We start from the raw sequence: 18874 nt of genomic DNA on the forward strand, positions 1-18874 counted from the left end.
CTTGTAGAGTATAACTCAGTCCATTCCTTGTTGTTTCTGCACTTATATATGGATCCCTGATCCTGGATAAGAGGTATGTGGTAGGTGAAATGAACCTAAAGTGATCCGTCTGCTCTGCAGCCCATTGAAATTCTAATCGAACAGATGAGTCAAGTATGTGTTCACACTGAGAGGTCAGAAACACTGCTTTGATATGGTCCATTTGCTCTGTGGCAATTGGTTCAACCTACCTCTGTGAGCTACCAAGCAGCAAATTATAAACTTAGAGAAATAAATCACAGCTGGGCCCCAACTGCGAGGAGTTAAATGATCTTGTTGGGTAAAGGGAATACAAACAAAGCTACAATAAGGCTCACGCTAATTAGTCAACTGAAAACCTCTCATCTAAATTCCTACCGTGCAATAAATCCAGAGGCTCGTCTCCCTTATGCTACTAATAGATATCTTTTGACTCATCAGTTCAAAATATACACCTGTCTGCCCTGAAAGGCATGTGTTTATACCATTACCCACAATGCCACTGTGGGAAAAGGTACCTTAAATTACATATGGAAGTAGGATGATTCAACTACTCAGAGATCTGCCTTTCTGGTAGCTGGCCAGGTTAGTGGCTAAGCTGGTTTGCATAATATACTAAAAAAAAAAATTGGTGAGCCTGCAGATGCAGCAGTAGCAAATAATGCAGTTTATAATCTGTACACTCTGGGGAAAAATTAAATAAAATAAATGAAATCATAATGCAGCTAGAAGAAGAAAAGAGCTCCTTTTGTGAGATGTACAAGATTATTTTATTATCATACCTACTCAAAAGCAACTCTTGATTTTTTTAATACATTTATAACTTCCAAAAAAATAAAAATAAAAACCTCAGTCCTTAGAGGAGAACCAAAACTTCTGAAGCACCAGCCACCTAAACTTTCTTCTGATACTTTGAAATATCCATTATTTTATGGGTGTTCATATGCCATTCCTGAAGCAAATCACGAACCTCCATAAATGAAAAACTCATTACCTCAGAACAATGGGTCTCTACCTTTGGCCAGGCTGTTCCTTGGAAAAGTCTATTACTGGTTCTATGCTTAAAGCTCTTCCCAGGAGTGGGAGGCATGCAGTAAGTATATCATACTCAATACATATACTGGGTGTCCCCAAAATCAGAGTCCAGTTTTAGGCTATTAAAGCTTACTTATAGCTACATTCATACAGCACCTGTGAGCCTATTACAATTTTAAATTGCATTAACACTTTTGAGACACCTTGTAATTCCCACACAAAAGTGTGGTCAAACTCAAGTAAAAATGGGGGGAGGGAGTCACTAAAACAAATATAAGGATCCCTGTGGGAAGTATACTGATTCTGAAAACCACATATTAACATTATCTAATTCCTACTGTGTTTTTATTTATTTCACTAAATGCTTCCCAATTACATTTTTGTTTGCAGCCCCTGAAGAGACTCCAGGAGAAGACAGGATGTTTACTGGGGGACAGGGGGCAGGTGGAGGATTCACAGATTCTTCAGCCATTGGAGAGAAGGCCCCTGGGGATCCTGGGGGTGGCTGGAGATGTTGGGCATGTTGCCATCATCTCGGATAGGAATGGGGTAGTTGTAGGGGGTGGCACGGTTGATTATGCCTGTGTACTTGGTATAGGGGCTCAGGGGTGAGGCATGAGCAGAGCCAGGATGCTGATGGCGATGGACACGGTCAGCACCGGCTCCTTAGCCCATGCCTCCTTCAGGAACCGGCCCAGTCTGCCCGCCATGTTGGCTGCTTTCCCTTTCCCCAATTACATTTTAATCTGGTTTGGGCAGGTGTTTTGACACCTCTGCTCAACATGCTCTCAAATAACCCAACAGCTACTTCATGGAGATATTCCTGGTCATGGAAATGAGCTAGAGTAAGTCTCACCTTTGTCTGATGGATTTGGTCAGAGGAAGAGAAAGAGAAGGAGAAGAAGGAAGAGGAAGAGGAAGAAGTAGAGGAAGAGGAGGAGGAGACTGTACTCTGTACAATGCACCAGCCATTCTTTCCCAAATCCCTTCCTCTCCTTCATAAACCCTGACCTAGTCTCACTGCTTTTTCCCTTCTATCACTCTACACAAGATCCCTTTGGAAATAAAAGGCAGTCAAATAAGTTTTGATCATGGCTTATGAATCTCCTCATTCTTGCATAATATTCTAGGTTTAAGTTGGCCTCACACCCTGGGTTTCTTTCAGTTTCTGTGTGCCTCTGACAGTGCTTGATCATTTGCTCCGTATAGATACTATTTTTAAAAATCTGCTGATCTTGTTAATGCACGAAAGAATCATCAATATGCTGACTCAAATTCAAGGTTTTTCCAAAATGTCCATGGGAAAAAAAAATAAATCAAAGTCTGAATAGGATGTGCATTAGCAAACATCAGCATATCATGTCAAAGAGATGTCCTACCAGGCGGTCAGAAACACAGGTTTTCCTGGAGTGATGCTACTCCCCACCAACGACCTACATCCCTTCTCTATTTAAGCCATAGATTTCTTAAAGCCAAGAATCACATACAAATCAATGTCAATTCTAAGTATTTACTAATTGCAGACTAGGTGAAAAACATGCTTTTCACATACAAAGTCGAAAAATTATGGTGCCTACCATCAGGAAGTTTATAATGTGATGATAATATGATGCTTTTAAGCATCACTTCAAAGTTTCCAACGTACTTTACACAGATTAGCTCATTTGATCTTTAGAACAAATCTGTGAGATGAGTGGAGAAGGTACAGAAGGAAGGGGAGGAAGGGAACCAGCATTTATTATGTGTCTAGTTCTGTGCTAAGTGCTTTATAAATATTACATAATTTGATCTTCACAATAATTTTGCAGGGTAGATACTATTACAATGCCCATTTTACAGCTGAGGAAACTGAAGCAGACAGAACTCAAGTGACTGGCCCAGAGTAAGACAGTGAGTAAACATCTGAAGCCAAATGTGGACTCACATCTTCCTGACTCCAGGCATGGCACTCTAGCCACCGGCACGACCTAGCTGCCTCAGAGTTCTACTGTACCAATTTTGCGGATGAGGAAACTGAGGTTCAACGAGGTTAATTGACTTGTCTAGCATAGCACAACTACTAGAGTAAGTGTTAAGGTGTATATAGAATATGCTAAGCGCAATGGAGTGGTCCAGAAATAATATTTTTAAATGGCAACAAGAGCAGATTTAGGCAACGACTGTCAGATAACAAGAAAAATAGATTTATTGTTTGGCTCCAAAGGGAAGATCTAAGGGAAACAGTGGACAGAGTGTCAGACCTGGAGGCAGGAAAACCTGGGTTGAAATCCTACCTCAGACAATTACTAACTCTGTGACCCTGGGCTAGACACTTTTAATGCCTCTCAGCCTCAGCTTCCTCATCTCCAAAACAAAAGAGTTGGACGTGATCATCTCTACAGTCTCTTCTGTGATTCCACAACCCTATGAAGTTATAAGGAGGAAAAATTTTCTAAGAATCAGAGCAAACCAAAAGTCAAACGGTTTGCCTCAGGAGGTGGTGGATTTACCCTCATGGGTCTCTTCAAATAAAAGCTGGATGACTCTTGGGGAAGGATACTATGGAAGGGATTCAGATACAGGTTAGTCTCAATGTGCTCTGAGGTCCCTTCCAACTCGGAAAAATCTGAGGAACAAAATCTATTTTTCAGTCTATATCCCAAATGCCTAATATACTAATATGTTGATAGATAGATGATAGATAGATAATTTAGATAGATAAGTAGATAGATAGACATAGATGGACAGATATGTGTATATGTATATATATACACCACATATATACACACATGTATGTATATATATTTGTATATATGCATATATACTAGCATATGTATGCTAGTATATATATATGTGTGTGTGTGTGTATATCTGTGTGGGTGTATCTGTGTGTATGAGTATAGTGACTTAATTTAAAACTTTGCTGATTGATTACCCCCAACTCCTCCAGGAAAAAAAACCAACCTAAATCATGTGCTCTTTTGGAAGAAAGGCCCTCAATAATTACAAAAATCGCTGTAGTACTAAAAGATAATTGGTTTCATAACTGATTATGATGTACAAAAAAAAAAAACCCAATGTGAGATATCACACTAAGGAAAACATGGGTACCCAAAGAAGACTTCTGATGTCTCCACCGAAAACCTCTACCACTGAAGACAACTTTGGTTTCAGTGACCAAATAGACCTCAGACACCAAACACCATCGAAAGCACCATCCAAGAATGCCCGAGCAAGTGGTAAATGTGTGATACCCAACATTTCTAGCTGAGAACCTTAAAATTTGGAGCTGCTTCCCCAGAGTCAAAGGATAACTAAGAAGGGATCGAACAACCAGGCAGTAGCAGCTCCTGCAGGTCCAGAGTAGAATACTCAAAAGGAAAAAAGGCCAACCAGCAGAAAGTTGTCAGCACATTACTGCATGAATCCAGGGACTGGGAAACAAGATGAATTTTAGTATATTAAATGAATAATTATGTCTTTGTAGAATCTTCAAAAAAAAACAGCTGAAGATATCATGTGGCAACAGCTGCCAAAGATAAAATGCCAATCCAGCAACATCTCACGGCCAAAGAATCTTACATCTTCCTACACTGCAATTTTTGCCAAATTCTTGCTTGATATTTTCAAGTGCAGAAAGAACAGCCTCCACACAAATCCTCTTTTCAAATCCCTTGTGAGGCCTGAGGATTAAATGAACATACATTCCCTCCCCATTTACTTGTGGATTGTGGTTTTTTTAATTTTGTTTTGTTTTTTAGATTTTAGATATTTCAGAGCAGGAGGGGATAAAGAGAAACAGAGAGAGAATAGAATAACCTCTGGAAAAAGGGATTACTTAAAAGACATTCTAGATAATGTAAGACAAATTATTATCTCATTTGTCTCATACTCCATCAGTGGTTAGAACATCAATTGACAGCTAGGAATAGTGATTAACAAAAGAGAAATCGACAGCTTTTTGATGTGAAATGCATTTTCCCATGACTGATGTGTCAAGGAAGATCCTGTGTCTTGTGGGAGAGCAGACCTTGTACTAGATCCACACTCACATACCCCACAGGACATCCTGACTAGCACTAGGGAGGTGGCTATTCACAAATTCACCTTCATACCCCGAGAGATTAAGTGATCAAGAAACACATGGGCATGAAGAGTCCATAGCAAGTCACTAACAATGATACACACAGGAGAGAAATGACATCATCATCATGGTCACATATGACCAAACAAGATGGTCAATCCATTACATGATAAGAGTCAAGATTCAGGAAGGACACCATACTTATTAGAAGTAGGTCATTTGTACAGTGAACAGAGCACTGGACTTGGGAGTCAAGGATACCAGAGTTCAGAGCCAGCTTCAGATACTTAATAGCTATGTGTGACTGTGGGTGAGTCACTTACCCAGTCTACCTCAGTTTCCTCATCTGTAAAATGGAGATAGCAATAACACTTACTTCCCAAAGCCATTGTGAGGATAAAATGGGATAATATTTGTAAAGTGCTTTGAAAACATTAAGAGAGTTATTGTTAAACTAGGGATTGTTATTATTTGAAGTACTTTCTGGCAGAAGAGGAATTAGTCAATGAGGAGCCATAGAAAGAGACCAGGATTTGACGTCAGACAATCTATGGTTGAATCCTGGTTTTGTCACTTATTGCCTATGTGACCCTCAACAAGAGACTTCTTGTCTTTGGGCCATATCTATAAAATGAGACTACTGGATTCAACGACCTCTAAACTCTTGTTCAATCATTTTTCAGTCATGTATGGCTCTTCATGACCCCATTTGGGGTTTTCTTGGCCAAGATACTGGAGAGGTTTACCATTTCCTTCTCCAGTTCACTTTACAGATGAGGAAACTGAGGCAAACAGTGAGTTACCTAGGGTCACACAGCTAGTGAGTGTCTAAAGTCAGATGAGTCTTCCTAACTCCACACCTGCAGCTCTATCCATTGTACCCCCTAGTTGCTCTTCTAATATCCCTTCTAATCTAAATCTGTGATTGTATGATCCTGGGCCCAGAGGATAAAACTAAGCACAATGGCTGCAAGTTACAAAGAGGTGGAAGTAGGCTTGAAATAAGGAAAAACTTGCTAATAGAACCATCCCAAAGTATAACCGGCTGCTTCAAGAGGTGATGGGTTCTCAGTCATTAGGAATCTCCAAACAAAGGTTGGAGGATGACTTGGTGGGTGTGTTGCAGAAGGTACTCTTGATCCTTTCCAGGAAGCATTCTGGACCTTCTCTATCATGCCCCAGGGTTGGGTGCCTTAGTTCTCCTTCCCCTATCATTTTGAACTTCCGGAGAGGATGAACTATCTTTCTTTCTGCCTGTATTTGGATTCCCAGCACTTAGCACAATGCCTGGCATATAGTAAGCTCTTAATAAATGCTTATTATTTGATTGATTGCTTGATTATTCAAACATTGGTTAGACTAGATAGTCTCTGATAGTCACTTCAAACTCGTGAGTTTCTATGATGGGACAACAAATTAACCAATGAAGTTTGGGGACAATTAAGCAACATGAGCCCATTATAAGGACTGAATGATTTCCCAGCTACAATCCAATCTGATGTCCTCTTCTCTCTCAATTCTGGACCAGGTTTATTGCCCATCTACAGCCCCTCTTACATAGTAAGATTCTATACAGAGATGAACTAACTTAATGCACATTGGTATGCCTCCAAGAGCAGAACTGCAAGAAAGTCTCCTGTGTGTAGGTGGAACCTGTTTGGAGTGTTTATGGAAAAATGCAGACAAGGAGTCTGCCTACTTCTTCACCATCTCACGTGTCCCTAGAGAGACGTAGGCAGAGCAGTTGAAGCCAACATGTTTGTAAGAAATGACAAAACTGGGTACCCAGCCCCTGATTTCAAAACTACAGCTGTAATGCCAGATAGGAAGTTCAAAGAATCAGGTTTTCTGATTACAAAGGGAAAAAATGTTTTTCTTTTATCTCTTGGATTTATACTTCATGTGTTTTTTGGACATAAGGTGTTCAGTGACCATGCTGAAGAGTTTGAGAAACTCAACTGTCGAGTAATTGGTGGTATCTAACTTTGACTAACTCACATGGGTTAACACACTGTAATGTTAATGGAATAGAAAGATCTTCCCCATCCATTAATAGACTTATGCGACCTTCTTTGAGCTCTGGTCCAGCTCACAGCTGTGACACATCCTGAGTCACATAGAGCCCATTGGGGGAGGAACTTGTTTAAATGGGAAGCTTGCTTAAGGGAAGCTTGCTTAGGGGAGGCTGGCTTGTAGGAAGGTTTTCACACCTTTTGGCACTAAGCTAATTAGGCCCTGAGTCAGGAGAGGTGTAATGCCTTCTGGCTCTGAGCCTATTAGCCAAAAGTGTGTGTGTGTATATATATATATATATATACACACACACATATATATATGTGTATATATATATATATATATACACACACACATATGTATTCTAAGGTGAGATTTTGCTTTGGGGGTTCGTTTATGAGAAAGATGATTCCCTGGATGGGACTCTGAGTAGCCATTTGTTCAGAGCCCCCCAACTACTCAGATGTATCTGTGCTCCCATGCTCTGGTGGTGTATGTAGGTAGTTGTATTACCTTGTTCAGACAGCTGGAGCCCTGTCTATTGGTCTTTGTGCTAATTTCTCTGCTTGTATTTTCTCCACATTCAGGGTGCTGACCTTTCCCCTGAACTAGTGAATGTAATTAAAAGAAGACTGTTAACCCCTTTAGAAGCTATCTTTCCTTTAAAGGCAGATCAAAGAACCTGTGCTAGCAGGCCATCCTGGATGTGCCAGGGTGCTTGCCATTACACATACCCAAGAATCAAGGTGGTCTGGGATCCCTGAATCCCAATAGTGTCAGAAAACAAATGGCCTGTTGCTCAGGACTGTGGTGTCTTAAAGGCAGAAGAAGGAATGTCTCATCATTGATGAGAAAGGGATGCCTTACCAGGTTATTATCAACAATCTTCCTATTTGTTGCTCTGTGGATGAGACTAATATGATAAGATGCTACTTCACAGACTCACCTTTTCCTAACCATCCTTATATTTGATGAGATCCAAGCCATTTTTCATGAATAGATCACCAGCAATACGCAACAGTCAGCTGATAACCACCCATTCAGTCTTGCAATTTTGACTTTCCTGAGATAATGGTGTTCCATAGTTTGTAGCCATGTAGTATCATTGGGGAAAAAAATGATATAAAAAGAATGAGGTTTGGAGGCAATGCTTAAGCAACAGGGGCCCACTATAAGGACTGAATGACTTCCCAACTGCAATACAATCTAATGCTCTCCTCTCACTCAATCCTGGGCCAAGTTCACTGCCCATCTACAGCACCTCTTATATAGTAAAATTCTATATAGAGATGAACTAACTTAATAGGCTGCCCATCTGATTCGTCAGGGGAGCATTCTTCATCAACTTTGTTTTTCCAAATTAAATAGTTTGGTAAGAGACTGTTTTGTTGGGGGGGTGGAGTATCCCTAGCAACTAGAAATAAATATTTGTTGAATTGAACAAAATGAACTGAGGAAATACTATACAGTTCTGGGCTTGATGCAATGCACACCATGTGAGAGAGTATTTGGAGAACTGCATTAACAAGAGGGATTCTTTCTCTTTGAACTCTGTGCACATCTTCTGTCACTCTAGAAAATACCTTAGTTAAGCACAATTTTTCCAACTTGGTTTCTCAGTTGATTTTAATATTTGATGGAACATCTCCATGGTCAATGCATCATATAATTTACTATGACTTTAACATATGCCTGGAAGACACTGTTTAAGGCTTCATTAAAAAAAAATCAATGAACAATAGACACAGCAGGTCCTCAACATTCCCTAAAATTCTCAGTCAGATATGATTGGTCAGTCAAAGAAAGAGTCTGAAAAAGTCTATCAGCTTGCCAACTCAGGCTGTCCATAGGGACAGAGATGTTCTGGTCTTACAAAGATTTGATAAAATGAGAAGGCAGCCGCATAGATCTCATAGAGCTACTGACCTCAATCACTTATTTTTTTTAAGAACTGTCTGTGATCTTTTCCATTCATTTGGAATCATCATAACTTGCAATATCTTAAAAATCAAACCTTGAATGCCTTTAAAATTTTGCTGCTCAGAACACAGATTTCTTTTATAAATATCCGGTCTGTTCAATTTCTTCCCAATTGTCTTCTTAACTATCATTGCTATTTCCTCACAAAGTACATCAGATACGGAGATGTGTTAGAACCAGTGGTTCCACTATTATCACTGACAAAGAAGAGATTAATTTTAATTCCAAAAACACTTATTAGGCTCTATTATGTGCAAGACACTGAACTAGACACTAAGGCTAAGAGACAGACTGGTCAGCATCTTTTCTCATACACATTACCTCAGAGTTGCCCAGAGTACTAAGAGTTCAATGATTTGCCCAGAATCATTCATAGTAATAAAAAACTATTTCTGCCCAGTATCATTCATATTAATAAAAACTATTTTATTTAATTTCTTAAGGAATTCCCCCAAAAAGATAAAAAAGAAAAAATTTAAGTAGTCCCCTATTATTTTTACAAAGCAAACCATTAAAATGTCTGGATTTAATCAACATTAATAACTGCTCACTATCTATGATCTGACTCTCATGAGAACAGTAATACCGTCCCCTGGGGGGAGTCAGTTCTCAGGTGAACCCTACTATCAGGACCATAATGCTAGCCTAACTTGCTGCTCATCACAATTCAACTTAACACATATTTATTAAATGTCTCTTATGTGCTTAGCTCAGCACCTGGCATTTAGGAAGCCCTTAATAAAAGCTTGTCGATTGACTGCTAGGAGGCCCACGCTAGGGACTAGAAATACAAACACACAAAAAAATGAGAACTAGATCTTTATACTTTGGGGGGCAAATATCAAACAGAGGTTAATCATTTTACTTTAAAATAGCAAAAGGTATGAACTGGCCTTTACAGTAGAATCAAAAGGAAAGAAATGAGAAAGGGAAAAAAAAGGACAAAGCAAGAGTGTTATAATGCTGTACCCCTCCTCTGACATTTATTTACGCTTGGTTTGTTTTTATAAGAGATCACCTAAAACTGGCACTATTTTTAGGTTAGCAAGCTAAGTCCTGCATAAATTCCATGCAAGACACCCAACTCCAACTGCAAATTCACCACTTTCCCATGTGCCAGCACATTCTACAGCACCTCTTCCAAGCCCTGTATATGGGCACGAGAGTGTTTAGGTGTGCCCAGGAAGATTCTGTTCTGAGATTGACGATATCCAATCCAGATATTTTTCTCCTTAAGAACAAACCATGCATTAGATTAAAATCTAAGTTAGTCATAGGTTCTCCCAAGATCATAGAATTAGAGCTGGAAGGGAATTAAAGAGTTTAAAATTTAGAATTCTAGATATTGGGGATAACCTATGCAAAAGCTTGGAGAAGGAATTTGAAATACCGTGGTCACAGGGCAGCAAGGAGAGCTATTTAGCTGAAAGGCAGAATATGCAAAAGGGGATAGATAGTGTGCTATGAGTTTGAAAATTTGTCTGGAGCCAGATTATGAATGATTTGAAATGCTAAGCTGAGGAGTTTCTATTTTATGCCAGAGATAACAGGGAGTGGGCCACTGAAATTTCTTGAGTGGAGCAGGAAGGAGATAACAATGTGATCTGAATTGTGCTTCTGGATTACACCATATTTTGATAAATGTTCCCCTGAAAAATGTCTACATTCACATCATCAATATTACTATGGTTATTAAATTATAAATATGAACATTATAAAGAATATTATCAAAAAAGACAGTTTAAAATTTAAACTCAGAGATACTATCCAAATTATTTTACTGTAATGGAATTCCACAAATGTTGTTAAAGAAACCCATCCAATGGAGTTTGAACACCTTTCTGTTACACAGATTTGCATCACAATGGTGTTGATCATAACACAACTAAACATGCAAATCCAAGTTGTACACATGTAGTTATTCATTCAGTCCACTAGGATGGTGTTTAGTAAATGATTACCTCATCATGCTTGTAGGAAGAGTTAATGTAGGACCCAAAACTGCCTGACTTGGTCCCAGAATACAGATCAGACACTAAGAAAGTTGTATTCAGTAATAACACTGAATTTGATAAGCCTTTCTTCAAAGAAAATCAAAATATTTTGTAAATATCTCATTACTTTCCTATAATTTCTATTTTAAAATTCTGAAGTGAAAAACCTCAGATAAAGAAAATATTTAACAGATAAAGAAAATAAGGAAGAAAGATGCTGTAGGATTCTCCCAAGGATATATAATAAATTAACAGTAGTGCCAAAAATAGAATATAAGATTCTTACTTTCTAGTCCTCAGCCTTTCATGACCAGATTTTTCAGTTAAATTCACTGCACTTTAATGAGTATTTTTCACTCCTATTATTTTTATGATAGCATACAATTTTTCATGCTCACATGAGCACCATGAGCAAAATGCCTTATGCAGAGCAGGATTAGTACCACAGATGCTCACATTTATACAAAGCACTGGCCTATATTCCCATTTTACAGATCAGGAAACTGATGCATCGAGGAGATAAGTGACTTGTCCATGGTCACAGACAGTGAGTTTTGGAGCTGATCAAGCTTCTAAGTCCAACATTTTTCCCACTACAACATGTTGCCTTTCAATAAACGTTTTCTGAATAAACTGAACAAGTGAAAAAGTAAACATGGATATAAGTGCCAGGTGAGGGATAAAGATAATTAGGGAGAAAGAAGCATGGCACAATAAACAGCTGGCCTAAGAACCAGGAAGGCCTGGGTTCAAATTTCACCTCTGACACAAGGACTATAGTGTGACCCTCATCAAGATAATTAGCCTCTCAGTACTCTGTTCAACTCCCTAAGCCTGTAAGTTGCAGAAAAGGTGCTGACCTGCACTGGTAGAAGGGATTTCTTCTTGCGGAAGTTCCCCACATCAATGAAATCACAAGGCCAACTCTAATACCTACCACCGTAAAAAAAATTAAAAGCAATAAAAATAATGAGTTATGAGCATTTGCAGGAATGCACCGGAGGGATAGGAAAAGGTGGCATTGAATCTAAGAAAGTAGAATAGATTGGAAATTATGAAACCTGGATTCTAGTTCCAGCTCTGCCGGTAACTACCAACAATAATAATAATAGCCTCCAATTATATAGCACTTTAAGGTTTGAAATGTGTGTTGCGTATATTACTTCAACTGATCCTCACTACTCTGGTGCTATTATTAACACCCATTTTAATGATGAGAAAACTGAGGTTGAAAGAGGTTGAGTGATTTGCCTAAGGTCACACAGCCAGTAAGGACTGAGCCTGACTCTAGTTTCACACTCTCTAGGGATGTGAACTTAAGGGAGAAATTTTCTGTCCTCTCTTAAACTTCAGTTTCATCAGCAATGAAATGACTAGATCATCTTTAAAGCCTCTTCTAATTCTAATGTACTATAGATTCGACCTCTCTGTACTTTTGAGGAGTAGGAGAGATTTGAGTTAGGCCCTTATCTATATCACATAGATAAGGAGAAAGGAGATTTAAAAAAAAAATGTAAGTCTAGTAAAGGGAACAGCTTGAGAAAAGGCCCTATATTGGCAATGAATGGGGCATATTTGGGGGCAATGGAAACCAGTCTGGGCAGAGGGGTCATGTTGGGAAACAGTCAAAGAATTCATTAAAACAGTGATTCAGTCATTCTGCCATTCCACACATCTGTGTATTTTATACCTACAACTTACAATTGTGTAAAATGGAAATATAATTAATCATCATAGTAAGTTAATTTTCCCAAATCCCAGTTCAAAAGAAGTTTAGAAAATGACAAAGAGATTGCTTCTATTGTAGAAAGGTGATTCTTATGATTTTTGAAGAAAAATTATTCTTGCTAGTACCTTTACTTCTAAGTATTACCAAGAAAAATGTTGTCAAGTTGGCCATCCATTCCTCACCTAATAAACTCAGATTGTAACATGTATAAATTACTTCTACAAATGCTTGCTGATAGTAGAGCACTGGACTTGGCATTCAAAAGTTCAAATCCAGCCTCAAAGACGTGCCAGATGTATAACTTATTTGTGTCTTCTTTTACCATATGACTAACACGGAGATATGTTTTGCACGCTTGCACATGTGTACCCTATATCAAATTGCTTACTGTCTCAAGGAAGGGGAAGGTGAAAAGGGAAGAAGGAAAATTTGGCATTAAAAATTAAAAAAAAAAGAATGTTAGATGCGACCCTAAGCAAATCTTTTAACCTGTTTGACTCAGTTTCCCTCTATGCAAAATGGGGATAATAATAGCACCCACCTCCTGGAGTTGTTGTGAGGGTCAAATAAGATACTTTCAAAATGCTTTGCAAACCAGAAAGTGCTATATAAATTTCATCATCATCATTATTATTAAGAGGATCAGACTTTACAAATGGAAGATATAATTGTTTTTGCCTTTATCAACCAATCAAAAGGGTTCCCACGTTGTCAAGGATATACTGTGATAAGCGGTCTGGGGAATACAAAAGTTGTATATGTCAAAGTTCCTGCCAACTTACAGTCTTGTAGGAGAGATCTAACATAAATAAAATAATTAGAGTACAAGAGTTCAGAGGAAGAAGTATTGCTGAAATCAGGGAAGGCTTCATGGAAGACATAGGAACTGGATCTTGAAATAAGAAGAATGTTGGACCTGGAATCAGAAAATCTTGAGTTCAAATCTAGCCCCAGGTACTTAATAGCTGTGTGACGCCAGGCAAGTTACTTGACATCTATCTGCCTCAGTTTCCTAATCTGTAAAATGGGTAATATAATAGTACTGATCTACCACAGTTGTTACGAGGATCCAATGAGATAGCAAACATACAGTGTTTTGCTCTATTTAAATGCTAGACAACGTAAACGAAAGAGAGAAAGTAATGGGATAAGTAAGGACTAACCTTAGAAGTGAAATCTATTTGGGGGGGGGGGGATTGTCAAGGATGATGCATTGCATTTTAGATGTGCTGATTTTGAGGTAATAAGAGTATATTATAATAACTGATATTTATAGAGAACTTCAAAGTTTATATGTAAAGTAAAGCTTTACATACTTTATCTCATTTGAGCTTTCCAACAACTTGAGGGGAAAGGTATTATTATACCTCCTTACAGAAAGGAAACAGGTTTAGTAAGTCTAAGTGACCTACCCGCAATCCAACAGCAATTAAGTATCAGAGGCAGGATTTGAATCTAGGTACCCTTGACCATATTGCCCATCTAGGCACCATCAAGTATATTATAGTGGAGATACTCACTGGCAGTTAAAAATATGTGACTAGAGCATAGCTAAAAGGTCAGGGCAGGTGGTACAGTTCCAAGAATAATCCCCATATATATGCTGAAAATGTTTATAATTTAATTTAATTCAGTTCTGCATTTGTTGAATTGAAACTAAAGGAGTGAAAATTGAGAAGTTTTACCACTGACTGAGTTCAGAGAGAGAAGAAATGAAGGCCAAGGATAGATATGTGGAAGGTTACTAGTTTAGACAAAGGGAAGAAGAATTAGAACCAACATAAGATAGAAGAGGTCAGATGGCTGGAAAGAGAACCATGAAAGAACAGCATAACAGAAAGCAGAAACAGACAGACAGACATAGAAAGAGAGACAGAGACAGGGGGGAGAGAGAGACAGAGACAGAGACAGAGAGACACACAGAGAGATACACAGAGAGAAAAAGAGACAGAGACAGACAGACAGACGGGGAGAGAGAGAGAGACAGAGAGAGAGAGAGAGACAGAGACACAGAGAGACACACACGCACACAGAGACACACAGAGAGAGAAAAAGAGACAGAGACAGACAGACAGAGAGAAAGAGAGGGGGGGGAGAGAGAAGGAGAGAGAGAGAGAGAGAGAGAGAGAGAGAGAGAGAGAGAGAGAGAGAGAAAGAGAGAGAGAGAGAGGTCTAAAACTAATATAAAGTGACTAGGAAACAGAAGATTCGTACTTTGGTAATTTCTACAAGTATTATCTGTGTGATCTTGGTCACTTAATTTCCCCTAGAAGGCCTTTGGTTCCTGTTATCGAAAATAAGATGGTAGGATTAGATGAACAATGACAGGCCACTTTTAATCTAAAACTCTGATTCAAAGATTAAAAGGGTCATAGTGTCAGCTGTATTCATGTGGTTAAATCTGATAACTTCTAAGGTCTCTTTCAAATCTAAAAGTCTATGATAATATTGGAAGAAAAAAATTGGGAGGAGGAGTGTCTAGACTAGAGGTAAATCCATCAGTGAAGAGAACTTTCAATAGGTAAACTCCCTCCACCGACAATTAAAATTAAACAAAATTACAGAACAAAATCTATGCAAAGACCCAGTGTGGAATTCACTTTATGATGAAGCAAGTTTGAAGCTCCCTCAACTCTGAAGGGTTTGTATACATGGTTACATATCATACTGGAGACAGGAGGTGAAGGGGAGGTAAGATTTGCCAAACTATTGATGATGTATGTATATGTTTGCAAAGTAGTCCGCATACAATCACAAAGAGGTAAATTTCTCTTTCAAAATAGTGCTAAACTGAGTTCAGTTCTACTCATGAAATTGTCATTTACTAGCTTAGATAAGTAACTTCATTTGCTTAAACTCAGTTTCTTCTTTTGTAAATTGGAGTAACACACTTCCCTCTCTTGGTTCTGGTGTCACTTTGCAGATCAAATCAGTGTTTGAGAAAGCTCTTAAAAACTCTGAAGTGCTCTGCAAATGTAAAGGAAAGGTGTACTTCTTGGGAATAATTGTTAATATAATGTGTTAAAGTAGAATAAATTTAAAAATGAAAAGAATAAAAGAAGACAAAATAGTCCTAAATTATCTGTGCACCAAAGAATTTAAAACTCCAGGTGTCACACATTGCCTGTATTCAAAGACAAATGCTTACAATTTCTTCTCCTATGCAACAACATTGGAGAAGCTCAAAAACCCAATTTGCTTTCTAAGCATATTCTAGGTTCACAGGATCATAAATTTAGAGCTAGAAGATATTATGAAACAATTTTGTATGAATTACCTAATTAGCATATGAAGTCAGAAATTTTAAATGCCTGTTTTGGAGTTCAGTATTTTAATACTTCCTGAATCTCCTTTGAAGATGTTCAATGAAGCAGGTGTTAAAGAATATAGCTTTTTTTTTCTTTCTTCTTGTACTTTTTACCTTTCTGTAGCTAAATCACTTCCAATATTTCCTTCAAGTGAGTCTGCATTTTGAGTAGTTTTTTTTTATATAGTACTTTCAGCCTGAGGATAATTCTTTCAACACCGTTAATAATCAGCATTCATTTATTAAACACCTACTATGTGCTAGGCACTGAGGGCACAAATGCAAAGAATAAAATACTCGCTTCTCTTAAGTGCCTTACATTTCATTTTGGGGGGAAGAGTTTTCATGTAGAAAGAGGAAAGGGATTTTATGAGGCAAAGCTAAGAAGGGAGTGCATGCCAGGCATGGGCAAGTCAGTCAAAGGCATGAAGATGGTCTGAGATGGAGTGTCATATGTGAAGAATGGAGAGATCAGTCAGGTCAGTTTGACTAGATTGTAGTGTAATAGGGAGAGTGTATACAACAAGGCTAGAAAGATAGGTTGAAACCAGGTTGTGAAAGGTTTTAAAAGGCAAACAAAGAAGCTTATATTTTATCCCTAAACAGAGAGCCACTGGAGTTTGCTAAGTGAATGAGATGGTTAGATTTGCTCTTAAGGAACATCATGTTGGCAGCTATCTAAAGGATGGACTAGATTTGAGTCACTGAAGTAGTCCAGACAAGTGATGAGGGCCTGAACTAAGGTGGTAGTTGTAGAAAGAAAGTCAAAGAAAGTCAAGTTATAGAAAGATCAGATAAGAGATGATGTCGAGGTAGAAACAGCAAGATCTATTTGATTTAATTTAAGAGATTTTATTAGGATATATCATTCAAATCTATAATTTTTCTGAAATTAATATTAGTTTATTTTTGAAATTCCATTTAAAACCATGCCCTAGTCTTTTTTCTACATTGTAGCATTTGCAGCACATAGGATTCTATTATAAATAAAATCCTTTACAGCAAAAACAAAGAAAGAAAGAAAGAAAGAAAGAAAGAAAGAAAGAAAGAAAGAAAGAAAGAAAGAAAGAAAGAAAGAAAGAAAGAAGGAAAGAAGGAAAAAGAAAAAGAAAGAAACAGCAAGATCGGGCAAGTGATTGGACATTTAGGGTAAAGGAAAGGGAGGGGTTGAGGATGATGTCAAGGAAAGAATGGGGGTGCTTTCAACAGAAATAGAAAAGTTTGGAAGAGGGGTAGTTTGATGGGAAAGAAAATGAGTTCCTTTGTCGACATGTTGAATTTGAGATGTTTCTAGGACAACTGGTAATGTTTGTTAGCAATTGGTAATGCAAAACCAAAGGTCAAGAGAGAAACTAGAGTGATATAGATAGATATAGAGATAGACAGAGACAGAGATAGAGATAGGTCTGGGAGTCATCAGCTTATAATAATTAAATCTATGGAAGTAATTGGGTCACTAAGTGAAGGCCAAGAGGGAACAGAAAAGAGTGCAGAATTAGGAATAACCATGGATAAAGGAAATGATATGGATGATGAGAGAGCAAAGGAGACTCAGAAGGAGCCATCAGAGGGATAGAAGAGAAGCAGGAAGGAATACCATCATGAAATAACAACACCATCCAGCATTCCATGATACTTTAAGGTTTGTTAAACATTGTACATAAGATCTCATTTGATCCAAACTCAAAGAGGAGAGATGATCCAGGAAGAGGGAGTTGTCCACAATGTCAAATCCAGTAAATAATCTGAGAAAGACAAGGACTGAGAAAAGACCATCCAATGCCGTTATTAAAAACTCCTTAGTGACTACAGAGAGAGAAGTTTCAGCTGAAAGATGAGGTCAGAAGCCAAACTGTGAAGAACTGAAAAGTGAGTGAGAAGAAAGGAAGGAGAGCCGTGAGGGCAGACAGCGTTTTGTTTTGTTTTTTAAGTTTGGCTGAGAGAAGAAGGAAAGATATAGGATGATAGCTTGAGGTTATAGATATATATAACTTACACATATAGGTTAAATATATTTTTATGGATGGGGAAGATTTGGGAATGTTTGAAGGCTGAAGGGAAGGGGTCAGTAAATAGGGAGAAGTAGATGATTCTCCAGAGAAGGGGACAAGGCAGGGATGGTTGAAGCTGCAATCTGCTGGAGATGATTGAAGGGGATGAGACAAAAACCCACAAATAGCCACATTGTTCTTGACAAAGAGAAAGAAAGAAAAGAAAGGAAGGGAGAAAAAAGGAAAGAAAAAAGCATTTATTAAGTACCTACTATTTGCCAGGCACTATGCTACAAGCAATTTAAAATATTATCTTTTTGATCTTTACAAAACCTGGGAAGGTAGGGGCTATTATTATCCCTCATTTTGCAGTTGAGGAAACTGAGGCAAAAGTGAAATGACATGCCCAGAGCCACACAGCTAGTAAGTGTCTGAAGCCGAATTTGAACTCAAGTCTTCCTGACTCCCGACACAGCACACTATCCATTGTGCCATCTAGATGCCTTATGGTCAGACTAGAAGAAAGAAGGAGAGAGCAGGGGATAATAAGCACTTTGCAAATGTTATCTCGTTTGATTCCCACAACAGCCCTGAGAGGTACATGTTATTATTACGATACTCATTTTACACATGAAGAAACTGAGGCTGAGAGGGAGATTAAGAGACTTGCCCAGGGTCACACAGTTGGAAAGTATATGAGACAGGTTTCAAACTCAGGCCTTCCTGACTTCAAGTCCTGCCTCC

The 18874-nt window shown here is 38.3% G+C and overlaps 1 protein-coding gene and 1 pseudogene across 1 annotated transcript in view; both read right to left on the reverse strand.

The window, feature by feature from the left end:
* Positions 1 to 18874, reverse strand: part of PTPN14 (protein tyrosine phosphatase non-receptor type 14) — a 138017-nt gene that overhangs the window by 94582 nt on the left and 24561 nt on the right. The gene's annotated exons all lie outside the window — the stretch shown is intronic.
* On the reverse strand, positions 1490 to 1763 carry LOC118845394 (annotated as a pseudogene).

This window comes from Trichosurus vulpecula, chromosome 4, assembly GCF_011100635.1.
Source record: "Trichosurus vulpecula isolate mTriVul1 chromosome 4, mTriVul1.pri, whole genome shotgun sequence".
In the NCBI taxonomy this organism is placed as follows: domain Eukaryota; kingdom Metazoa; phylum Chordata; class Mammalia; order Diprotodontia; family Phalangeridae; genus Trichosurus; species Trichosurus vulpecula.